Source organism: Bos mutus, chromosome 12 (assembly GCF_027580195.1).
Source record: "Bos mutus isolate GX-2022 chromosome 12, NWIPB_WYAK_1.1, whole genome shotgun sequence".
NCBI lineage: Eukaryota > Metazoa > Chordata > Mammalia > Artiodactyla > Bovidae > Bos > Bos mutus.
Window position 1 is genome coordinate 22,835,038 of NC_091628.1, and position 27,003 is coordinate 22,862,040.

Consider the following 27,003-nt stretch of genomic DNA (forward strand, 5'->3'; position numbering starts at 1 on the left):
TAAAGCTGAAACTCCAGTACTTTGGCCACCTCATGCAAAGAGTTGACTCATTGGAAAAGACTGATGCTGGGAGGGATTGGGGACAGGAGGAGAAGGGGACAACAGAGGATGAGATGGCTGGATAGCATCACTGACTCGATGGACATGAGTCTGAGTGAACTCTGGGAGTTGGTGATGGACAGGAAGGCCTGGTGTGCTGCGATTCATGAGGTGGCAAAGAGTCGGACATGACTGAGCGATTGAACTGAACTGAATTGAGTATTAACACATACCACATAGTCTGCTGATGTTTTTATGTAGATCGTGATAACAGTGTAACCTCTTTTATAACTTGCCTTTTCTTAGTACTTGCTCAGAAGTTATTGACTCTGACTCTGACATAATCTGCCAAATGGAACATGAGACAAAATTATCTCCTGAAGATTTCAGCAAAAGTAAATAAACCGCAAAACATCCAAACCAACTGTCTGTGTTTACTTCTTTCTTTCCATTACGTGCCGGTCAAGTTTTAAGATAGCCAGTCTGCTTGGTTGTCATTCATGAGTAATCATAGTCCTCAGTTTGGTTTTTGTATATGTGTATTTTGCCAGGGAGGGGAACAGAATCCAAATATGTTACATAAATAGCCTTGTTCATGTAGCTTGCCTTCAATTTCTAGCATTCTGAAGTCACTTTTCAACTCTTCTTCATCCTCCCAGCTCCAAGGTCCGCGTATTGCACTGCTTTGCATAAGCAGAAACAGATGATAGCTGTGAGTTTCCAAAATGGCCCCATTAATATCCCCATTGTTTCACAGTGGGAACGAACTTTGAACCTGGAACTTGTCTGTCCATGAACATGGGATGCTGCCAAGTAGATGTTCATTTGGAAATGATGATAATTATTGGTGCGAAACATCTGATTTCATACCTTGTAAAACAAAGCTTGGAACAGTGGACTGTCATTCACCCAGTGAAATCATCTAAATGACATTGAGAATGGTTTTTAAATTCTTTCAATATGTAGGATCAGTCTTAAAGCTGAAATCTATTTCATCACAGTATGTGTGTGATTAGTAGGTTATGAACCTAAGGCTTAAAGGTTTATGAATTCAACATTCAGCAGAATCTATAAAGAGTAATTTTAAATTATTAGCTGTATTTTGCAAAATCCTTTAAAAGCATCTTTTTAATTGAATTTTAAACCAATAGCAAATGTGATATCCAAGCATCACTTCGGTGCATTTTGAAATTTTACTTTCAGTGTTTCACCTTTTCACCATGATTGACAACCTGGTGGTTGGGGACATAATAGGAAAATATCACTTGACTTTCTATACTTTCTATGCTATGGGCATCTACACTTGTAATTTAGAATTTCTTCATGATCTGATAGACAGATATTAGATATTGCTACCACCAGCAATAAGAATGTCCTCCTGGCAAAACAGAAATGATCAAGCACAACCGCTTTTCAATTCTACGTCCAAACTGTTTCTTAGTTTTGAGAATTTAAAGACAAGGTATTGCTGTTTCTAAGAACAGCACTGTAGGAAAGAGGAAAGTTCTTTCCAGGACAAAGTCAACACTACCGAGCAAAAACAGACTGTAGAATTCATAGGAGTTTTTATCTTACCTCTAGCTGTTATTTGCAGCCACATGCCAGGAAAAGCCTCCTTTTCCACCTCTCACCATATTTATGTCCCTCTTTTTATTGAAGTATAGTTGAATTACAATGCTGTGTTAATTGCAGGTGTACAGCAAAGTGGTTAAATATATACATGTATGTGTGTGTATATATATATATATATATATATACTTTTTCAGATTCTTTTCCATTACAGATTATTACATGATATTGAGTATAGTTCTCTGTACTAAGTACATCCCCTAAGTATCTCTTACAATGAAAGTAAAGATGCAATTCTTTCAAGACTTTCAAATAACCTTTTGAAAGTTTTCTAACTTTAGACTAAGTCCCCTTCCCCTGACTTTTGCTAAGAGTCCTAAGGCATTTTATTCCCTCCCCAGATATCACAAAGCTGGCGTCTCCTGTGAAAGTGAAAGTGTTAGTCGCCTGGTCATGTCCGATTCTGTGACCCCGTGCACTGTAGCCCACCAGGCTCCTCAGTCCATGGAGTTTTTATCTTCTCCAGGCAAGAATACTGGAGGGGGTTGCCATTTCCTCCTCCAAGGGATCTTCCCGATCTAGGGATTGAACCCAGGTCTCCTGCATTCCAGCAGATTCTTTACCATCTGAGCCACCACCTAAGTAAAAAAAAAATCCTGTAATTTTGATGTGTTAAGAAAACTGATGGGATGGATCCCAGTTTCTGAATGGGAACATTTTCCTCTGTGCTTCCTTTAGAGCAGTTCTTTTAAATAACAATGTCTTTAGTTCAGTTCAGTTCAGTCGCTTAGTCATGTCCGACTCTTTGCGACCCCATGAATCGCAGCACGCCAGGCCTCCCTGTCCATCACCAACTCCCGGAGTTCACTCAGACTCACATCCATCGAGTCAGTGATGCCATTCAGCCATCTCATCCTCTGTCGTCCCCTTCTCCTCCTGCCCGCAATCCCTCCCAGCATCAGTCTTTTCCAATGAGTCAACTCTTCGCATGAGGTGGCCAAAGTACTGGAGTTTCGGCTTTAGCATCATTCCTTCCAAAGAAATCCCAGGGCTGATCTCCTTCAGAATGGACTGGTTGGATCTCCTTGCAGTCCAAGGGACTCTCAAGAGTCTTCTCCAACACCACAGTCCAAAAGCATCAATTCTTTGGCGCTCCGCTTACTTTTCCCCTAATAATGCTAACAACATTAATTACTACCTATAGAAATAACACACAAAGGGTGAATGGTCCATTCATCAAATCCACCTAATGGGGTTCAAGTTGAGGTACAGATTATACTTTGATGAACTCAGGCATACTCTCTATGTTGACTGCATAGTGACCCAGACCATAGTCTTCAGGAACTGCAATCTTTGGGAAATAAGCCTTATTTCCAACGGTGTGGTTTACATGAGTTAGGAAGGGAGCTGCATGGAAACAGTGGGTACAGATTCTAGAGAGTCCAGTTTGAAGGAGGCTTGCCTGATAATATAAAGAAAGGTCCGGGCAGCTGAGCAGGTGCGAATGCAGCTGCTGATCCAGGTTTTCTAGAAACACATAAGCTATTAAGCTGTGTGTTTTGTCTGTAAAACCTCTTTGTGCCTTTGGTCACTTTGCTGCGAATCATTGCTCCATTTTTGCTTCTGTGAAAGAAATATTAACAGCTATTAACAGTTAGAAAATGTACTTGGGTTTTAAATATATCTTTTTTTTCCTTTTCCTTTTTTTTCTTTCCATGTGTCCAGGGAATGAACCAGGCATGGGCACAGAGCAAAAGCCAAACTGGGATAAACAAGGGGTTGTTTTGTCCCTTACTGTTATGAGACAGGTGCCACCAACCAGGTGCCACTCTACCCAGGTCAGGGACATTAAATATATCTTTAGAAAACCTTTTAGTTAATCCTAATCTGTCTTGGCAAGCCTCAAATTGGGAAAAGATCCCCAAGAAACAAAGAAAAATCATTTCTAAATTCCTTGTTGGCAAGGGAATGTTTTTTTTTTTTTTTAATTTGAGGCTGCTATGTGCAGAACTCATAATGATTAAAAATTTCAATAAAAATTAGGATTTAGGAGGAATTAGCAACTTAAACCAGTTTGCCCAAGGGATTAAGAATACAGTAGCTTTAGTGGAAGTTAAAAGATTTTAATTAATTTGAGAATACAAACTCAACTCTTACTTCACACACAGTGAATGCAGAATTTATTGGCTATAAAGTTTTTTACTGAGAATTTTTTTAGTGCATTTCATTAAATAAGAATTATAATACTTTTCTTCACTTCTGTTTTTAGAGAAGAGGGTGGGAATACCAAATTGGTTTTGAAACCATTTCATCCAAAGCTGCCTGAAAATGCTCCTCTCTTTCTTTGTTCAGTGATATAAAAGACTTTGACCTCAGATCACTGTGGTCCCAACCAATGACATCAGTCTCAACTCACTGAAGAGAGGCAGTGAAATTATGCTTGTGCTTTGCAAGAAGCAAGATGTCCCAGAGTAGAGAAACAAGCCCTTATTCTGTATAATTTATTCCACATTTAAAAATGTTTGTTCTCTTTTGTAAGCAAGATTGAAGTCCGTATACATAGGAGAATACAAATTGTCCTGGGTTTTATGGGACTGGCTTTTTTTGTTTTAATGGACCATTTTTAAAGTCTTTATTGAATTTGTTACAATATTCCTTCTGTTTTAACGTTTTGGTCTTTTTTGCCACAAGGCACATGGGATCTTAGCTCCCTGACCCGGGATGAAACCTGCACTGCATGCCTTGGAAGGTGAAGTCTTGACCACTAGGCCACCAGGCAAGTCCCCCATGGGACTATTTCAATAAACTAAGTAGATAGATTAGCACACTCAAGACTTAAAATCTATACCTGTTGACAAACTGGACTTAATCCATCTCTTATTTCTAGGGTGGTGGGGGAAGTGGGGGCAGAGTAGCATTGCTGAAACATTTCAGAAATAGCAGATCTGGAATTCTTGGTTTGGTCATCGGCAGCATCTTACATATCATTAATTATTGGAATCCCTTTTCCACCTTTACCTTCCCAGGCATCTTATGATGAATATGACTATTCATATGCCATACAGTCTTCAGGGCTAGTTGATCACAGTGGATAGTTTATGTTAATGCCAGAGATAACTGAGAGTATAAATAAGAAAGGCAAAGCTGTTTAAGTTCCCAAAGATGAGACAATTATTGTGAGATTTCTGTGACTAAATCAGATATTTTATTTGGATAACTGAAGAAAATGCATAGCTGCTATCTGGAGCTTTGAGGCATTCTGTCTTAATGAGGGTCTTGAGACATCTATCGTTTAAAATGTAGGATAAGCATCAGCTTATTCAAAGTGATATTAGCTCCTACCATTTTTAATATTCAGCCATGTATATTATAAGGAGATTGCTGGATAAAATGTAAATGCGTTTTATTAAAATTTATTTAATAAATTTATTAAAAATCAGGGGGTAATAAAAAAATAGGCACATAGCCAGTGCCTTTTAACTCCAGTATTAGTTTTGTTGCATCCTTTAAAAAAATCTTTAATCTTTTCCTTAAAACTTTTAGGAATCAGAGTATGTCTAGCCAATCGATTATTTAGCTTTGAATCTATTACACTCCATGTGGATAAATGAGAACCCTTAAATTAATTCGTTCTCTAAGTTCACTGTTTAAATATCCTTGCAGCAGTTTTCCCCAAATCTCATAAAAAGCATAAGCAGCTAATTCATCTTTTGCCCCTACATTATCCAAAAGGAAACAAAATCATAGACAAAACCAGCTATAGTTGAAAAGGACTTGTTCATTTCATTCATTCATTCATTTACTCATTCATTTATTTTGCCATGAGAGGGTAGAAGTGGGCTGCTGGGGTGGGAAGACTAGTCGTGGGCTTTGTTTTGTTTTGTTTTGTTTTAACTTGAGCTTATTTGGAAAGCTGCTGTATAAAGTCACTGGCCTTCTTTTGAAGCAGATCTGCCAGTGGATTGAGTGCTGCCAGGACTCAAGAATAAATCCTCTTTTTCTTACCCCCATAATGCTCTAAATCTTCGCACAATACTGACTCTATAACTCCAAATCCCATGCCTCCTTCCTCCTTTCTGTCCCTTTCTAAACATGTTCGGGTTATGAATCATATGCAGACACAGGATCTATTTGACGACTGGGCTGGGTTCCTTGTCACCACCTCACTGAATTGGAATGCAGCCCACAGATTCGCCCCTGCGCTGGCCCCCGAGGTCCCCCCAGGCTGGGCGAGAGTTCATTGATGTGCTGAATATCACAAAGACTTAATTCTGCACTGAAAGGTTAAAAAGAAAGGAAGGGGGAGGGGAAAGTAGAGAGGAATAGAGATGAGGTCTGCAGAGAATGGTTTATTCAGCTAATGAACTTTTGCAGAATGGCTAACAAGGAAGAATTTTTGCTGAAAGAAACTTGGTCATTGATACGACTCCTTTCTTCCTTCTGTTTGCCCTTTCGAGGGAGAGGAACGTTAAGAGATGCTAGGGATTAAAAGATAGAAGGGTACAGAAAGATGTGTTTTATAAAAGCAAAGCAAGATCTCTCACTTTGGCTTCAGTTTATGCTTGTAGGAAGGGAAGCCTCTTGTGGATTCCCCCTTGCAGCCCTTGTCTCATCTAATATTATGCAGCGAGCAACTCGGACCCAATTTAGCCTTGTCAATCCACACACAAGTCAAAGTCAAGGGATTCCCGCAGATTCTCTTGCAACAGACACTGCCTTTGGGGAGAATGACTGAGTAGTCAGTCTTTATGGTAAAACAGTCTCATTCTCCAAAGGGTATGAATAAGCCAGAGTGATTTCATTGCAAAGAAAAGAAACTGATAAGAAGCATAATGAAAAACAACATTGTCTGTTCCAGCTTTGTTTCTTCCTTAAGTTGAGAGGAGTTTCCATATACCCTTGGGCTTTTCTAAATTTGTTAATAACCTGAGTTCTAGGCAAGGTGAGAAGAAATCTGTAAATGACACTTTAAAACAAAAATGTTTTCACCTTTATGAAAATAACCTCATGTGCTTGTGCAAAACATATTCATCGTTTCAATGCCTGCCTGTGACAAATGTTTATATACCTATTATAGGCAATGAGATTAAAAAAAAAACTGGTACTGGGACTAGCAGAACTGAGGTTTTAACAACTTGAGGAAGTAAATTTGATTTGCATGCCATTTACAAATGATTTCTAACACCCCTGACACCAGAGTTATAAAAGTTTAAAAATTGCACGATGGCTTTACAACTTTCCTATATTTGATTTATGTTCGCACACACTGTAAAAGAGAGAAAGCTGGCACTTCCTCTTCCTTCTTATAACTAAATAATGCATCACACATTAAGTAGGTGAATCTGGTTCTGCTGTTCTTCAGACTTCTGACTTTATTACCCAAGTATTGAGGTTGTAGGGAAAAGGAGAAAAGGCTGTAGATGGGAGAAGAGAGAAAACCTTTTATTCTCCATCTTTTTGTCCTTTAAACTGTACAGGCACAGGTACCATTATGTAACATCCCAGCTGGACCGTGTTGATGACCTCTGCCTTCAGTTGAGAAGATGGAGAGTAAGTGAACCGGCCAACTAACGTGATTAACACAATATTCTTTAAGGCCTTCTCCCCCTATTTTTTTCATTTTAGCGTTTTAAGGTTTATTTGTCCATTCAACAAATAAGTGCCGACCGTCTATAATGTGTCAGGCATTGTCCTAGACCTTTGGGTAGATGAATAGAAAAAACAGATAAAGATACCAGCCCCTCGGGGTTGATATTCAAACATAGAATCTTTGTCTGAGTCATAGAGCCTGGTTGTGGTTGTTCAGATTTCCCCCCCCACCCCAGATCTTTTCAATAGTCATAATCCTAGCAAAGACTTTAGCTAATACTAATTTTTATTTACCGTCTGCACTGTGGTTTATATTTACTCAATGCTGTACTCTCAGAGGTTGGCACACATATGTAAATGAAAGTGAAAGCATTCATCGCTCAGTTGTGTCCAACTCGTTGCAACCCCATGGACCCTAGGCTCCTCTGTCCATGGAATTCTCCAAGCGAGAATACTGGAGTGGGTAGCCATTCCCTTCTCCAGGGGATCTTCCTGACCCAGGGATCAAACCTGGGTCTCCTGCATTGTAGGCAGATTCTTTACTGCCTGAGCCACCGTGTATGCATAATTTCATCCACTGAACATTTCTTCAACCTACATCCATTCCTTTCCCGTTAAACACTTCCCATGGGCAGTGGAATAGAGAAGTGATATTTGAAAGGTGTTTCTAGTCCTTATTCTGTTAACTACCTAACATCAAATAGGGCTTCCCTTGTGGCTCAGCTGGTAAAGAATCCGCCTGCAATGTGGGAGACCTGGGTTCAATCCCTGGGTTGGGAAGATCCCCTGGAGAAGGGAAAGGCTACCCACTCCAGTATTCTGGCCTGTAGAATTCCATGTACTATACAGTCCATGGGGTTGTGAAGAGTCGGACACGACTGAGTGGCTTTCACTTCAAAATCAAATATCCACTCAAGCTAGGTAATACTGTTTTCTTTTCTCCCCTATTTCTTTAGTGTTTTTAGTAAAGGTCAGGGAGATAAATTGACTGCCAATGGTATACAGTTGACAAGAGTCAAATTCAGCCCTTAGACTGTAGCGCTTGGCTGCTTGTTTTATTTATTGTCCCATTCACTTATAAATTCATTTAGTCTTCACCCAATAGATTTTTGGATATTGCAAACTATGTACCAGACCCTGACCATTCACTATGGAGAGCAAGGATAAACCGAGAGCCATGGCCTCTGGAATTCAGTCTGGTGGGGAACCAAGATGCTTCTTTGCAAACACAGTTCAGGACTTAAGTGTTCTTTCAGCTGGTCTTTGTATTCTTTCGAGACTTTTATGGCAAGTTGTCCCTGCCATCAGAGGAATCCACCAGGAACATATTGATAACAGATTTGAGTTGTCTGGCACGTGTGTGCACACACTGCATGCACACATATACACACTTACACACACGCACCAAGATTTCTTTTCCCCCAACTTTGCTGAGCTATTTTTCCTTCTACTGTCTAGCGAGACAATACAGTGATATGCAAGCCTTTCAGAAATCTGACAAGATTCCTGCCCAACTGAATTATTTCATTCTACACTCTGTGTCAGTTCCTGGAAATTAACAATAGACCATTTCACATTGGTCTTTGATCCCACCAGCTCAGTCATGGTATTTTTCCAGATGTTTCCTCCTTGGGTTGCTATTACAAAAAGCACAGGCCAAGTTGGCCTGAAGCAGGGCTGAGGTATTTGCTTTTTTGCAAAATGACCTGATCATGTGCTACCCAAGGGTTAGCAGAGGGAGACACCCAGACTTTAACATCTGAATGGTCCCTTGAATTATAAGTGTTTTTTAAGAAAAATACCATGCCCAGTGTAGAGACAAAAACATTCATTTGTCTTGATTCTAGCAACTTGGTTATATTTTGAAAAAAGTTAACATGCTGTTTTCTTTCAGTTTACTGTACCCCAAACAGTCTAACATTGCCAAGAATCTAAATGCCAATAAGCATGGAAAAAACCCTCAACTGCCAAGAGATTATGCCCTTTAGGTGTTTGGGCAGAGATGAGACAAATAATTGGCATTATTATGCCCTTTGTTATGATTTCATAAACAGAAATTTCATAGCACGATATAGCGCAAATGACAAGAAATGAGCCCACAGCAAAAGGGGCTTGAAGCCTTCAACGTGAAGTTTACTTCATTGCACTAGAAGAACCAGTGACACGAGTGTCCCCAGAGAGTCCATAACAGCAAGAGCAGGGGACCTTGGGCTCCCTGCACTCCAGTCAAAACTGACCTTGAAGACATTTTTTTTTGCCCCCTTGTGTGGCATATGGGATTTTAGTTTCCCCACCAGGGATCGAACATAGTCCCCTGCATTGGAAGCAAGAGCTTTAACCAATGGACCACCAGGAATCCCTAGGACATTTTTAGATGTACTGAAGCACATGCCCTAAAGTTTAGTATGAAAGAGTGAAAGCAATTTCTTGAAAAATGACAAGAACCAGTCCCTTGATAAGTTCCCACTGAATTAAGTGGCCTAAATTTGACTCTAGAAAGAGTAATGACGATGAATATGTTGTATGAATGTTGACACTTCCATTCTCACAACTGATGCTTATTTCGTTAAGGCTTTCTGATGTGACTTGGGCTAATACGCACACAAAACATTGTTTACTGAGCTTAATTTCTAGGTAGGAAGTACCTTTTTAGGTGCCTATATACCCTATGATCTATCATTCCAGTCCTAGGTATATTTCAGACAGCAATATTTAGCAATATATAGTTATGTGCATGAAAATACATGTATTAGAATGTTCATAGAAGCATCTTTTGTACCAAAGAAAAAAATGGAAACTATCAAAAGACTTATCAACAGTAAAGTGGATAACTTGTAGTATATTCACAATGGTATGCTATGCAGCAATTACAATAAACAAATTACTGTGATGGTCAACCATATGGATGACACAAACGTCTTACAAACAACGTTGAAGGAAAGAAACCATAACAAAAGAGTCCAAATGTATGATTCCATTCATATCAGTACAAAGTCAGGCAAACCAATCTATTCTGTTTAAAGTTAGGATAATGGTTACCCTTGGGATAGGGTGGTGATTAAAAAGGAGCAGAAGAATGCTTATGAGGTGCCAGTCATATTTTATTTTTTAATCTGAGTAAAGATTGTTGTTTTGTCACTAAGTCAAGGCCAACTCTTTTGCAATCCCATGGAGTATAACCTATGCCAGGGATACTCCAAGGATATCTGTCCATGGGATACCCCAGGCAAGCATACTGCAATGGGTTGCCATTTCCTACTCCAAGGGATCTTCCCAACTCCGGCATTGAAACCACCTCTCCTACATTGGCAGGCAGATTCTTTACCACTGAGCCACCTGGGAAGCCCAAGTAAAGGTTTATGAGGTTATATTGACTTTCTGAAAATTCTTTGATCCATGCCCTTGTGTGTATACTTTTTGATAGGCATGTTAGATTCAATATACTTGTGAAAATGCAAATACTTTTTCACCTAGTAAAGAAAGTAGCAACAGAAAGACTCAGTTCGGACATATTGGTTGGCTAAAAAGTTTCTTGGGGTTTTAACATAGCAGCTTATGGAAAAATCCAAACAAACTTTTGGCCAAGCCAATACTTAAAAAGAAACATAAATTAGCTCAGAATATGAAGATGGTTGGATGGCCTCACCAATTCGATGGACATGAGTTTGAGCAAGTCCTGAGAGTTGGTGACGGACAGGGAAGCCCGGCATGCTGCAGTCCATGGGGTCACAAAGAGTCAGACATGACTGAGCGACTGAACTGAACTGATGAAGTTTAAATAAAAACTAATTTTGTGACTATTCAAGTCTCATTTTCCTACTTTAAATGGTAGAATATTTTCCTGAGTACACATTAGTGTGGCTATATTTTGTACTTATTACTTGGCTAGCAACTCTTTGAAGAGTTGGCATTAAACACTGTGGAAAATTTTGTGGAATTAAAATGAATAGAAAAAAACATTTTTCCTCCCTAAAATATTCCAAATCTCTTTGATTAGATATTCTCTCTCCCTTCTTTGAAACTCTACAATATTTTGTATTCCTCTTAGTGCTACGTGGACTACCTTGGATGCTCAGTCACTCAGTCGTGTCTGACTCTTTGTGATCCCTATGAACTGTAGCCCACCAGGCTCTTCTGTCCATGGGATTTTCCAGGCAAGAATAGTGGAGTGGGTTGCCATTTCCTTGTATAATACTTAATTTTATAAACCCAAATGTCATTCATCTTTGAATTTCCTATGATATTCTGGAGACAGGCAGTGTGGGAATAAGATTAAACAAATGTGCACCAGTGGCCAACTGCATGGGTTCAAGACCCCTCTCTGTCCCTTATCAATGGTATACATTTGGGTCAACACGGTCTCTCTGTGCTCCTCTCCTTATTTATAAAATGGTGGGGGATATTGTAGCATCTGTTTCCTAGGGTTGTTATAAACATTAAAAGAATTTAGTGCATAAAATTCTGAGAACAGTTCCAGACACACAGTTCAGTCATTCTTAGCTGCTATTTCTGTCAGGGTATTATGATTCCTGTCACGATTCCTAAATGAGAAAAAGGAAAGAACAAAATTCAAAAGATCTAGGAGTAGACCAAGATTCTGTCTGCTAATTCCCAAACACAACTTTCTTTCTCAGCTATTCTGCAAATACAGCGTGTTGATCACTTGTAGCTAAATGTATGCAAGCTGTTCTCAGTTAGTCTGGTCATGTACAATTATTAGGTTCTTTTGAGAAATATTGACAGTCTCCTGATTCAGTTACATAGGCTTTTGTTGTTTAGTCGCTAAGTTGTGTCCATTTCTTTTCGATCCCATAAACCGCAGCAGGCCAGGCATCCCTGTCCTTCGCTATCTCCCTGAGTTTGCTCAAACTCCTGTCCATGGTGTCAGTGATGATCCAACTATTTTGTCCTCTGTCATCCCCTTCTCCTCTTGCCCTGAATCTTTCCCAGCATCAGGGTCTTTTCCAGTGAGTCAGCTCTTCTTATCAAGTGGCCAAAGTGTTGGAGCTTCAGCCTCGGCCTTCCAATAAATATTCAGGGTTGATTTCCTTTAGGTTTGACTAGTTTGATCCTTTTGCTGTCCAAGGGACTCTCAAGAGTCTTCTCCAACTCCTCAGTTCAAAAGCATCAATTCTTTGGTGCTCAGCCTTCTTTATGGTCCAACTCTCACATCCGTACATGACTTCTGGAAAAACCATAGCTTTGACTATATAGGTCTAACCCTAACCCTAACGCTTCCTGGAGCCAGATGTAGGGTAGGTAAATCAAGAGAGCATGGTAAATCAACTATACGTCAATAAAATAAATAAAATGTTAAAAATTGAATTAGGGTTAGGGTTAGGGTTTGCACTGTCTGGGTTTGTCATGGCTTTTCTGAATAAGTATTAGGTTCTTTTATAGAAATATTGACAGTGTCTCCTGATTCAGTTACGTAGGCTAAACTGTATTAATAGTCCCAAGAATGCATAATGGTTGAAACGCAATTAAAATTTATTCCTCACTCCCATTATGGTCCAACTAAATGTTACTTGACAGCTTCCCTAGGATGACTCAAAGACCCAGGCCCCTTTAATGCGGGTACCATTCCCTGAGCCTCAGCTACCCCTATATCCACCTGACAGAAGGAGGAAAAGAGCCCAGAGGTGCTGCACTGATTTTTTAAAGGCCATGATATGCCTTTAATGGCCCACATTATTACTCTCATATTCCTCTGACTAGACTTCAGCTGATGCCTAGTCAGCTGATGCCCACATCCAACTGAAGGTGGGCTGGCAAACCTTATTGAAGTGTGTGCCCCAGAAGGGGAAACTGAATTTTGCAAACAACTGGCTATGTTTGCTAGGATTTAGAGGTAGGTAAGGGTTTTAGCGGAGAAGGCGATGGCAACCCACTCCAGTACTCTTGCCTGGAGAATCCCAGGGATGGCGGAGCCTGGTGGGCTACCATCTATGGGGTCGCACAGAGTCGGACACAACTGAAGCGACTTAGCAGCAGCAGCAAAGGTTTTAGCTGTCCACCTGATGGCCCCCCTACAGACATAGCAGCATAATTAGCACAGTTTTTTTTTACTAGCACATATATTTACTAGCCATCAGGCCCTTCCATGACAGTGCCTTTTCTGTAGTTCATCTGAATCCTAGCTCTCCATCCTTTTAGGTGTTTCTATCACGGCTGATGTGAAGGAATGAATCCCCTTGAAATAAACACAACATTATTCTAGGTGTTAAGTCTAGCCAAGACTTCAGCTAACCTGAGAGATGGATTTGGGCACCCGAAGTGCTGTGAATCCTGCCTGGGTATAGCACTCTTCTGGAATCAAGTCACAGGAGCCAGTTCAGAGAGTATAACCCACCATAGCTAAGTAGATTCTTCTAGATTCTTCTACCATGCATACCTAAGAATGAAGACTGTCTCTCTCTTCTAGCCAGTCTGAATACCTTGAAGCACCAGTCATTTCACTAACAGAACCCCCACCTCTTACATCCATTTTGTCAATTATAAAACATCCTAAGGTTAGTAGACCATAAAAAAGGCTGAGCACCGAAGAATTGATGCTTTTGAATTGTGGTACTGGAGAGGACTCTCCTTGGACAGCAAGGAGATCAATCAGTCAATTCTAAAGAAAATCAGCCCTGAATACTGATTGGAAGGACTGCAGCTGAAGCTCCAAAACTTTGGCCACCTGATGTGAAGAGCCAACTCATTGTGAAAGACCCTGATGCTGGGGAAGATAGAAGGCAGGAGGCGAAGGGGACGACAGAGGATGAGATGGCTGGATGGCATCACCGACTTGATGGACATGAGTTTGAGTGAACTCCGGGAGTTGGTGATGGACAGGGAGGCCTGGCGTGCTGTGATTCATGGGGTCGCAAAGAGTCGGACTTGACTGAGCGACTGAACTGACTGAACTGAAACATGTACAGCCCATGCAAAAATGTTTATTATAGGCAAGAAAACATTATGAAAAATAAATTTAGCCTTTTATTCAAATATCTCTAAGACATTCACCTGGAAAGGTTTCCCTATAATATACAACTTATTTGTAATTCTTTGATTTAATGTGGAATAAGTGAAATACTGCATGCTGATTGGAAGCCGCGTAGCTGTGCTATGCTGTGGGAAAGTTATTGTCGATTCCTGCCATTTTTTTTTTTTTTTTTTCCTTCAAAGTTTAGTAGGTGCGTCTCACTTCTCTCAGGGCTTCCCTGGTTAGTCAGATGGTAAAGAATCTGCCTGCAAAGCAAGAGACCTGGCTTTGATCCCTGGGTCCAGAAGATCTCCTGGAAAAGGGAATGGCAACCCACTCCAGTATTCTTGCCTGGAGAATTCCATGGACAAAAGAACATGGTTGGCTACACTTAACAACGAACACTTTGACTTTTCACTCTCTAAAACTTTTAACTATTTCTTCCCAGAAGAGAAATGCAAGGCATTAAGGCAAATTTATTGGGTTCAAGATCCATTTGCTTTTCAAAACCCAGAATCAGTAACTGAGTTAAACTTGGTGCCCAAAGAAGAGAATGAGTGATCGCAGCTCAGTTCTTCATATACATTGAAGCATGATTATGAAACATGAAGTTAATCAGCATTGTGGATTAAGATAAAGGAAGACTTTCCTTTGCTGAGTCAAAAGAGTGTCATGCTATTATTACTATTCACAGCAACTGGTTTGTGTGAACTAGGGTTTTCAGTCTTAACCCAGTTAAAAACCAAGGAGAGGAATGGATTTAATGGTGCAGCAGATTTGCAGGTAGCATCATCTTCCTGTGTTCCAGACTGGAATGAACTTACAAACAGGCAGGCACACTCATCACGTTAAATCTTACCTGGTGTTTGTTCTTGCCTTTTGTATTTTGTGATGGGCTTCTCAGTTGGCTCAGCAGTAAAGAATCTAACTGCCAAATCAGGAGCCGCAGGAGATGCAGGTTCGATTCCTGGGTCAGGAAGATCCTCTAGAGGAGGAAATGGCCACCCATTCCACTGTTCTTGCTTGGGAAATCTCGTGCACAGAGGAGCCTGGTGTGCCACAGTCCATGGGGTCACAAAGAATTGGACACAACTGAGAGACTGAGCATGCATGCATGCACATTTTGTGATACTTTTCTGTGTTAAGTATTAATGTAGCATTGTATGTGATAAGTTTATGTTTTTATTTTTGTTATATTTACATACTAATAGAATCATAATGTCATCTAAAAATAGATTCATGGGGCAACAATGATTTCCTGATTCAATAACCTTCAGAAAAGAAGGAAGTGAAGAAAATGTTAACATTCTCCTGAGACTTTGCTCTCAGAAAACATCCCAAAGCCACTATGTGCTGATTGATCATCCCAGCGGGGTGTCCTCTGAGTGGTTTTGTACAAAATACTGGAGTTTAGGTTATGCTACATGGAGCCACACCTCCTTGAGATGTGGGAAGTGTCTGTTTGTGAATGTTATTCATCCTTTTTTTTTTCCCCAGATATAGGAGAATTCTTATCTTTCAGGATGATTTTTTTGTTAGTTTTGTGTTCTTGTTGCTGATGAGAGGTGGGAAAGTTCAGTGTCTCTGAAATGATATTTGAAGTGATATTTTCTAGCTCCTTAACAGAGGGTTCATTTCTAAGTTGTAATGTTTGTTTTTAAGTGCCGTGGTGGGGTTCCCAGGGAATACTGGAGACCACCCTACTGTGCTGGGGGCAGTTATCTTCATAGTCTGTGGTTTTCACCATGGCGATGGGAATAGAATTTTCAGCTCTTGGAGCTCTTCTGCATTCTTAAGTAAGCTTGCATAATACTGCTGGGGACAAAGCAATTGCCTGCTTGAAAGCCACGTGAATGAATAAATTTGGTCTCGGGATTTTTGAACTGTTGTGAAAGACTTTTTGTTTCTTGACTTCTTTCTTTTTCAAAATCACAGAAAATGTTTTATTCAGATGATATCCTTGTTAACCAAAATGTGATGTGTTATTCAGGTAGGTAGACAATTTTAGCACATAAACCCATAGATGAAATTCTTGGGTATCTGAGCAATGATTTCCAGTCTGTAAAAATCTTTTAAGAATTTTAATCTTAAGTAGAAGTTCCCATTCTAGACATTTTTTTGACACTTGGTACTGAGTAAGCTTCAGGACAGGATTCTTTTGTTGGGAACAAAAATGATAAATTGTCTAGAACCTGGCTTAGGGATTCTGCCGTACTATTAAATAACATTGAGGAATGTTGAGTTATTCTTTTTTCTAGAAGATGACTAATGCCAAAAAGAAACCTATTGTTATAGAACAAATTATTTTGGATTGTTTTTCGACTTTTTTTTGTTGTTGTTCACATTATTTCTTTTCTAACCAAGTACCAGTTTTAAAGACCATTAGCCAAAGATCCTTCCGATGTTTTATCCAAATGACTTAATGGTTCCTTTAGGAAATGTGTGGAGCTATTGTGTACGTTGAACCTGTCATGTTGTAAACAAAAGTGGGATCTGGCTGCCCAATAAAGAGGCCAGGTTGGTGGAAAGGAAAAAATGCTTTACTTTGGATGCTGGCAACCAGGGGATGGGGGAGCTGGGTGGACATCTGTCCAAAGCCCGACTCTCCCCACATCCTGACAATCAGGGAACAAGAACTTTTATAGACGGAGGGAGCAGCACAGTCAGCTCTGGCAGTCATCTTGAAATTCATCTTCAGTGTTCTGACCAGTGTCATCTTGATTGTTCTAAATACAGTTAATCTTCAGTTCCAGGGTTGGTTTGTTCCCATTTCCTTGAGGCCAGTTCTCAGAATTGTGGTAGCTCAGGTCTATAGTCCAGAAAAGGCAATGGCACCCCACTCCAGTACTCTTGCCTGGAAAATCCCATGGACGGAGGAGCCTGGAAGGCTGCAGTCCATGGAGTCGCTGAGGGTCAGACACGACTGAGCGACTTCACTTTCACTTTTCACTTTCATGCATCGGAGAAGGAAACAGCAACCCACTCCAGTGTTCTTGCCTGGAGAATCCCAGGGACGGGGGAGCCTGGTGGGCTGCCGTCTCTGGGGTTGCACAGAGTCAGACACGACTGAAGCAACTTAGCAGCAGCAGCAGCAGCAGCAGGGCTACAGTCTGGTCATAATGTAGTTAATTTCTTCCATGTGGTGAGGGTTTCAGTATAAGGCAGCTCACAGGATGAGGCTCAGAATATTATCTGTAGCTCTTGAGAAGGAACTAAAGGTCCTTGACTTTGCTCAGTGAGTACATTATTACTATTTGGTCTCCTTTGACTTTTCCTTTGTTTCTGTATTTTCTCACTTCTCTGGTTAAATTTATTCTTTGGCTAAATTGTTTCCATAGACAGAAGGCAGGCTCGGGGACATGGAGTACAAGGACCATAAGATCCTGCTCCATTTCAATGTTAGATTGTGTATGGTGGAAGGTACTTAGTAAGGACCACTTGGTCCAAAAACATATATGAGTCTCCAAAGTGCATCAGGGCTTAGAAGAGTATGATAACAAAAAATGCCCATTGATGCCAGTCATGTATAATATCTCAGTGGTTCTCAATTTGGAATAGAAAGTATTTAGATATCAGGTGAAATAAACTCAGAAGATACGTCTTGCAGAGAAAACCTACTTTGAATTATAAATCAAAAACCATTTTGGCTTATAGATCTAAGTGATGTTGTGAAAGTCACCTGCTTCAGACTACAAATTCCTCATATTTTAGGGTGCATTAGGTCACTTTCCAACTATGGAACACCCTAACTTTCATTGTTGTGATGGGCTTTTTATAAAACAATAAGGCTATTTGAGGTGGAATAAGACAAATGAGAAGTCCTTATCTTCTTAAAGTCAACCAGTTTAGCCAATTCAAAAAAATCGTGACACAAACTTCTCCTCCTTTCCATTACTATTAAAAATAGTCTCTAAATTTTGTTTCTGGTCATGTCCCTGGAAGCGCCAAACGAACTGACTTGCCGGTTTTGCAGTTGACAGGCAGAGTGTCTTTGCGACAAGGCATCAGCTTGTCTGTCATGGTCTGGTTGTATTTGAACTTGATTTTTATTTTTCAATGAGTATTACCTTTCAACTTTTTATAAAAGTTCAATCTGCACCTCAGTTTAAAGGCAAAGGACAATTTTTTTTTCAATGTGTTTTGGAGCATTATTGTTGGAGCATTTCAGTTTCCTATAATGAGAACTGAAAATTCGCTGGGTGTTTATAATTGGCTATAGGCAAGCACTAATTCTGAAAGATCTGTAAAAGGGACCGAATAAATACTTAATTAAAATGGTTATACCAGGAACTCTGTAACATTGTTTTTAATTTGAGTATGAAAAGATATCTGCATTACTACAGCATAATTCCCTTGCCTTAGGGTCTGCTAGTCTGGGGTGAGATTTCTGCCTGAATCGGGTAGTTTATTTTAGTCTACTGATTAGGCCATCAAGATGTGGTTATAAATAAAAAGCAATTTCAATTTCTGTAACTGACTTGTAAATAAGTTTACCTAAAACTCAGCTATTTCTCAGCATAATTGAATAGCTTATTCAATAGTTTTTTGACATACTTAAGATTGCATGTACATTGTGTTTGCTTTCTTAATTTCCAGTTGTATTTCAAGAGGGTTTTGAGATAGCTAAATACAAACATCCTGATTTATCCTGTGGCAAGTACAAAGATAAATAAGTAGTCTCTGCCATCCACTTCCACACTTGGTTATTATGCAGAAGTAAGGACAATACCAGACACTGTGTCCCAGACGGGAATCTGCCACCTTCCATGAGTTCTCAGAAAGGAAATGCCTCTGTTTCTTTCCAAGAGCATCCAGTACTGTTTATCTGACTCTAATAATTGGGTTGTTACATAGTCATTGATGACTAATTAAACTACAACTTTTGTGAAGTGGTTCTTGAAATTAAAAAAAAAAAGGATGGGTCAAAAATCAGTTGTTATTAATATTAATCTCATGCAAAGGTGTATGTTCTGCGTATTTCTGTATATAGATGGGTCAGCGAATATGAAGGTGAAACCCCTTTTCAGACAAGTATTCACTATGTAGAAAAGCATCACCTTTGCACCTCATATTTATTTGTATTTGCAGCTCAACTTTTTTTTTTTTTCCTCCAGTGACAAGCTGATATTTGCTAAAGCTTTTCTGGGTCGTTTTCCTTAGCAGACACTACGTTTTGGTGACAGGCTTAATTCTTCCAGCATCAGTTTCTGAGTTGTTTCACCTATGCCCCACTTGGCACTTCCCTGAGAAGGATCAAAAGGTAGTGAACATGTTTTGTAGGTGAAGATCTGGAAAACGAAAAGTTTGCATGCTGTGTAGAAATGCCTTAGCCTGATTCAAGGTAAACTTCGTGATGAACTCCAGAATATGGAGTACTCAGGGGCTGGGTCTGGAAGAAGTAGATTCTATCCTAGAAATTGTAGGCAGAAGATCTACAACCGTATTGGAGAGACTAGGAAAGTCATTAATTCCTTGATTGGCTGTTGGTGTTCAGTCGATAAGCCGTGTCTGCCTCTTTGTGACCCCGTGGACGGCAGCACGCCTGGCCTCCCTGTCCCTCACCATTTCCCAAAGTTTCCCCAAGTTCATGTCCATTGAATATAAACAGGCAAAAAGATATGACACTGAAAGATAAGTCCCCAGGTCGGAAGGTGTCCTCTATCCATACAGGATTTTTAAAGGAAAGGGATATGTGGAATCCAGTGAAAGAAACAAAATGTCTGTGGAACCCAAATAAATACATTTGAAACAGCAAAGGATATAAACTCTAAGCTTAATGTAGACAGCAGAATTCTGTTATGAGAAGAAAAGTAAATAAATAGATGATTTTAGTCTAGAGATCTGGGCTATAAGACTGTCTATTTGGAGAGCATGGTTTTGAGATCCATGTTGCCTATTGACTGTCAAAACAGAATTTCCTCCACATGTTGATGATGATAATGAGAAAAACTACCCTGATCTGCTGCAGTCCCGGAGTTTATGTCTAGGCTAAAATCTGAGGTTGATATTCAGTCACTCCCAGTGGAGAAATATAATCTCAACCATCACATGTCAGCATGACCACAAAATTGTTTGAGGTGATTTGGTTGTTTTCATTAGAAGACTTAAAATTACATGTGCAATGTTTTTTAAAATGTTATGTTTTACTCCAGAACAGTAAATGTTTTTGTATTAAGAAATCTGAATGTATATGGCATCGTAAGTGTTTATCATCACTGAGCCCTGTGATTAAATTAAAATGGGCAATTGACTATTCAGACTGGTGGTTTTAAGTTGAAATATTAATAAGTTCATAAATAATATTGAACCACTTGAGATAACTTAAGATCCACCATATTTAAGGTTTAATTTGTTATGTTTGTAAGAACTGCTGATGTGTATCGTAGAATTTGAATTCTAATAATTGAGGCAATGAAGGAAATCAAAGGTAGTAAGTTTGTAAATGTAGTTTAAAATGTTTACAGAGTTTAAGTTAATCAACAGATCATAGATCACTTAAAAGACATTATCATTTGCTAAATTTCAAGAGAATAAAGATATTTTACAAAGTGAATTTGGAAATTTCAGGAATATTTATTTGTAAGAAAATAACTTCTAGGGACTGTTAAGACTTCACCTTCCAATGCAGGTGTGCAGCTTTGTTCTCTGATCGGGGAGAAGATCACACATACCGCATGGCCAAAAAACCAAAGCATAAAACAGAAACAACATTTTAACCAATGCAATAAAGACTTTAAAAATGGTCCACACCGAAAAAAAATTTTTTTAAAAAGAAAGAAAAGAATTTCTAAATAATCTTAACTGAGCAAAAACTAACCTTGGAGATATTAAAAGTCACACCCTGATAATATACTGATGGGATTCTTCCTCAAATGGTATATTGTTTACTGAAAAGAAAAGGCACTGAACTGGATAATATTTTACACCATCTCAAGCCCCGATTGAAAAAAAGTATATGTTGCCTTTTCAGACACAAGACCAAACTGGACCACAAAGGGAAATTGAGCTGAACGCTCTATCGTCATTTCCCATTCATCCTGAACTCTGGGGAGCTCACTTACAATACAGAATAATAAATTAACGTCAGTCACACCCATGAGGCCTCTTTAATGTTACCCATTGCAAAAATAGTTTGGACAGATTCCATCCTTTGCTTTAATAGGATGAGTCTTGCCATTAACTCAGATTTAGATTAGGGAAAAAAGGGCTGGAGCTGCCCCCAAGCAGCTTGGACTAATCTTGCATATCCTTTAACACTTTACCACATGCCTTCCTTCACCCTGGAGCTCCCTAAAATGTATTCATCCTCACTCTCCACTGTGGCCTATGAACATTACCTTAATCTGTGGCACCTGTTTAGGTTATGAGGCAGAAGGGCCCACAAGCTTCTTTTGGTGTGTTTATGTGTTGGTTTCTTGAAATTAGCAAGAACATTTATGCCTCTCTCCCCATAATCTGAGATCTTACTTAGAAGTTATCAAGACTTTCCTGGTGTCCAGTAGTTAAGAATCCACCTTGCAATTGCAGGGGACACAGGTTCGATCCCTGGCTGAGGAACTAAGATCCCATATGCTGCCGAACAGCTAAGCCCCCACACTGCAGCTACTGAGCCTACACATCACGACTAGAGAGACCATTCACTGCATCAAAAGATTCCTCATGATGCAATGAAAATCCCGAGTGCTGCAATTGAGACCCAACACAGGCAAATAAATACATCATAAATACATTTTTTTAAAAGTTACGCATCCATGCCAGATGTAGGAATTGTGGTTTGTAGAGACAGCCTAGAAAATGTTTACATCGTCAAGAATTTGAGTGGAAGATATTAATAGAATGTGAGGAGAATGAGTATTTTAGAGCAGAAATAATATTTTGGAGAGCGCAGACAAATCTGTTTCTTCTAGCACAGTCCTGTGAGTCATCAGGCTAATCATTTAAATATTAGCCCAATGCTTGATCAAAATTAGGTAAAAATGACCATCAGTTTTCAAGATGTGATTTTTTTTTTTTTGCATTTTGTGGGTGAATCTAGTTTTCTGATTCAGATAAAACGAACGGCTACTGAATTAGGCAAATGCTGCTTGAAGATGGGGAGGACTTGCTGAGGGGTATAATTCAAAAATTTGACAGACAGGTGCAGATTAGAAATGACAGGAGACAGTCTGCACTATATGATTTGTATTTTGACTGTCTATGCCAAGTTCATTCACGTAAGTCTAGGAGGACAATGCCCATAAATATATGCTACTCGTCACCTTGCATTGGCTTCCCAGGTGGCTCAGTGGTAAGTAAAGAAGTCACCTGCCAATGCAGGAGTCTCGGGTTCGATCCCTGAATTGGGAATATCCCCTGGAGAAGGAAATGGCAACCCAGTCCAGTATTCTTGCCTGGAAAACCCCATGGACAGAGGAGCCTAGCAGGCTACAGTCCATGGGGTCCCAAAGAGTTGGACATGAATGAGCAACTGAGCACGCACACACATCTCCTTGCCCTCACTGTCTCTTTAAGTTCTTGCTTTTTATATCTTCAGCTTTATCTAGCTCTCTTATGATCACATATGCACTAATCCTGCCTACAAATAGCTTACAAATGCCCTCCTGTCATTCCAATGTGCTAGGTTGCTCAGTCGTGTCCTACTCTTTGTGACACCATGGACTGTAGTGGGCTCCTCTGTCCATGGGGATTCTCCAGGCAAGAATGGGAGTGGGTTGCCATGCCCTCCTCCAGGGGTCTTCCCAACCCAGGGATCGAACCCAGGTCTCTCTCATTGCAGGCAGATTCTTTACCGTCTGAGCCACCAGGGAAGCTCTCTGTCATTCCAAAGGACCTGTTAAATAACTGATCACACAGTTAGCACTCAAACATTTGGTGAGTTGGCTAGTTTTAACTGGGGGAGAAAGTATCAATGAAATGATAAATATTGAATTCCCTGACATTTATTTTGCACAGATATATCCTGAGCACCTTCTAGGTAGCAGGCACTGTACAAAAACAGAGATGAGAAAACAACCAAGTACTTGGCCCTCATAGAGCATACAGTCTAGGAAGCAGGTGGTGTCAGAACAGAAATGGCCCAGCTATATGGGCTAATTCTAATCCATGCATGGCATGGCTATGTTGACTATACAGAAATGGACTGATTACAAAATAGGAAAATGTACAGAGAGCTCTGAGACAGAGAAAACTAAATTACAGAGGAACCTAAATTAGGTGGGGGAGAGTTTAGCAATGTTTTTACTGAAAAAATAATTTTGAAGTTGATGGTTCCCAAATGGCTAACCAACAGAATCAGCCAGAGAATAGTGGGTACAGACAAATACTGTTTGATTCCACTTACACCGAGTACCTAGAGTAGTCAGATTCATAGAGTTAGAAAGTACATTCGTGGATGCCAGGGCCAAGGTGATGGAGTGGAAGCGGATTGGAGAGGAAGCGGATTGGAGAGTTAGTGTTTAATGGGAACAGTTTCAGTTTAGGAAGGTGAAAAATTCAGGAGATGGATAATGGTGAAATTTGCACAACAATGTGAATGTCCTCAGTGCCGCGGAACTGTACAGTAAAATATGGTTAAAATATTGGTTTATATTATGTGACTTTTACCACAATAAACATTAAAAATGTTGATGCCTGGCCCTCAGCTTCAGATGTTCTGATTTGATCTGTATGGGATATGACCTGGGCTATGGAATTTTTTAGAAGCTAATTCTGATGTGTAGCCAAGTGTGAGAACCAGGGATTTATGTGGAGACCTGAATGCTCAAACTACCACACAATTGCACTCATCTCACACACTAGTAAAGTAATGCTTAAAATTCTCCAACCCAGGCTTCAGCAATACCGTGAACCGTGAACTTCCAGATATTCAAGCTGGTTTTAGAAAAGGCAGAGGAACCAGAGATCAAATTGCCAGCATCCACTGGATCATCGAAAAAGCAGGAGAGTTCCAGAAAAACATCTGTTTCTGCTTTATTGACTATGCTAAAGCCTTTGACTGTGTAGATTGCAATAAACTGTGGGAAATTCTGAACGAGATGGGAATACCAGACCACCTGACCTGCCTCTTGAGAAACCTGTATGCTGGTCAGGAAGCAACAGTTAGAACTGGACATGGAACAACAGACTGCTTCCAAATAGGAAAAGGAGTACGTCAAGGTTGTATATTGTCACCCTGCTTATTTAACTTCTATGCAGAGTACATCATGAGAAACGCTGGGCTGGATGAAGCACAAGCTGAAATCAAGATTGCCGGGGGAAACATCAATAACCTCAGATATGCAGATGACACCACCCTTATGGCAGAAAGTGAAGAAGAACTAAAGAGCCTCTTGATGAAAGTGAAAGAGGAGAGTGAAAAAGTTGGCTTAAAGCTCAACATTCAGAAAACGAAGATCATGGCATCTGGTCCCATCACTTCATGGGAAATAAATGGGGAAACAGCGGAAACAGTGTCAGACTTTATTTTTTGGGGCTCCAAAATCACTGCAGATGGTGATTGCAGCCATGAAATTAAAAGACACTTACTCCTTGGAAGGAAAGTTATGACCAACCTAGATAGCATATTCAAAAGCAGAGACATTGCCAACAAAGGTCCGTCTAGTCAAGGCTATGGTTTTTCCAGTGGTCATGTATGGATGTGAGGGTTGGACTATAAAGAAGGCCGAGCGCCTAAGAATTGATGCTTTTGAACTGTGGTGTTGAAGACTCTTGAGAGTCCCTTGGACTTCAAGGAGATCCAACCAGTCCATCCTTAAGGAGATCAGTCCTGGGTGTTCATTGGAGGGACTGATGTTGACACTGAAACTCTAGTACTTTGGCCATCTGATGCGAAGAGCTGACTCATTTGAAAAGACCCTGATGCTGGGAAAGATTGAGGGCAGGAGGAGAAGGGGACAACAGTGGATGAGATGGTTGGATGGCATCACCGACTCAATGGATATGGGTTTGGGTGAACTCCGGGAGTTGGTGATGGACAGGGAGGCCTGGCCTGCTGTGGTTCATGGGGTCGCAAAGAGTTGGACACAACTGAGTGACTGAGCTGAACTGAACTAAGGGGTGAGTCAGAACAAACCAGGTAAAGAATTCAGAGGGGGCTTCTTAGCCCCTGGAGGTAGAAAGGCTTGTACACTCGGGCTGAAAGAAGCCTCGTTTGCTGGGTCAGGATGAAGAATGGGCTGCTGACTGCTGACCAAGCCATCTGGGCCATGCACAACTCTGAGGTTCATTTTGTTAGATAATAGTAAGCAACTCGATGAGAGAAAGCCACTCCCTTATGATCTGGCTTCTAGGTTTCAATGGGGTTGCAAAGAGCTGGACACCACTGAGGGATTGAACTGAACTAAACTAGGTTACAAACATGTAAATTACAAACAAAACTGTGGCCCACGTACTTAATACATAGCCTTTAGGAAGCAGACACGGGACAGATCACAGATCACACTTTGTCCTTTAAGCTGCATAAAGTCTCAGCTTTCTCTATTTCTAGGTGCACTGACCTTCCATTGTATGAAAGGTTTACCTGGGACAAAAACAACATTAACATGGCAGGATTCCAGGCCTTCTGCTTGGCATCGTGAATCAGAAATCCTTCTAAACCCTATGGCTGGGCACAGATCCAAGGGATCAAGCCACAGGCACCACCCCTCCAAGAGGTGCGAGAGTCACGTCTAATGGGATGCTGGCCAGGCTAGATTCTTATAACCTCACATAACAGAGAGGGTATGCCTAACTTACTTTCTGCTCATGCACATATTTCAAAAATCCAAAGTGTCGTCTAATGAGATCCTATTATTATACCCATCATGCTAATTAACAAAACAGTATTTTCACCAGTAAAAACCTATTGCTAGTATTTACTTGCAGTTGGCATGGTTGGTTTCTGCTCTTGATTGATTTGCAGATAATAGCAAGGCTTGTCTTAGCTGCCTCTAGACTGTGGAAGCTTTCTCATCCAATGTCACTTGCCACTGTGGCTTGGGCATTTCTTCATAACATGTTAGCTGATGACTCCTGGACACAAAAGTTTAAACCAACAGGTATATGCACAATATCACACTTATTTCATATTTGTTAATGAAACAACAAAGAAAATTATACACTTGTGACAGGGAAATAATGGTCACCTCTAAGCCTGGAAAGATTTGAGAGGAGGCTAGGAAAAAATTCTTTTTAAATGAGAACTCTAACACTGATGAACTTCCTTTCCTGACTATTTATAGAACACAAGTTTAGAGAGTGCAGAGGCGTAAACTTGGAAATAAAGGAGAGCTGCTTGGATGTTCCCTTGTCTAGACTGGCAAAGCTTTCATTGTCCAATTCTGTGAATGACTTGAATTGCCCCTTGATCAAAGCGTGGCTTCTCCCAGGTCTCCTACCCTAGTGATCCCTATTTTGGCTTGTTTCTCAGTATCTAGGGATTTAGAGATTATTAAGGAAACTCTGGGATGTAATTATCAAATTATCTTGCTGTCTCCCTGGGTCATTGTGTACCCTCCTGGGGGAATTCTTCCCAGGAGCCTTTGACTCTGTTTCGATAATGAGGTGCCATCTTTGATCAAGAGAAAATCAAAGTGAAGATTTGAGTTGCTCGGGAGTCACAGCCCCAGCCTCTCAGACTGCGAGAGCCGCTTTCCCACAGTCAGTTCAAAAGACCAGGCGGGGTTCTGAAGTCTCTGTTGGATTTCTTTCTGATACTACTAGATTGTAATAGCTTCAGCCGCTGGCAAAGCCTTCATGTTGCTCTCAATAGTGGAGGTGTTTATGATGGCTTCTTCAGTTCCAGCATGTCTTCTGCTCTTGTTGCTGGAGGATTCTTTTGCTTTCATTGCAGATAACTTTTT

General features: G+C 40.3%; 1 protein-coding gene and 1 non-coding gene across 3 annotated transcripts in view; one reads left to right on the forward strand and one right to left on the reverse strand.

Annotated features, from left to right (window-relative positions):
• LHFPL6 (LHFPL tetraspan subfamily member 6) overlaps positions 1 to 27,003 on the forward strand; it is a 234,598-nt gene that overhangs the window by 150,920 nt on the left and 56,675 nt on the right. The gene's annotated exons all lie outside the window — the stretch shown is intronic.
• LOC138990312 (small nucleolar RNA SNORA48) lies at positions 3,322 to 3,456 on the reverse strand. Its single transcript, XR_011466423.1, has one exon. It is a non-coding gene; the product is annotated as a small nucleolar RNA SNORA48 (small nucleolar RNA).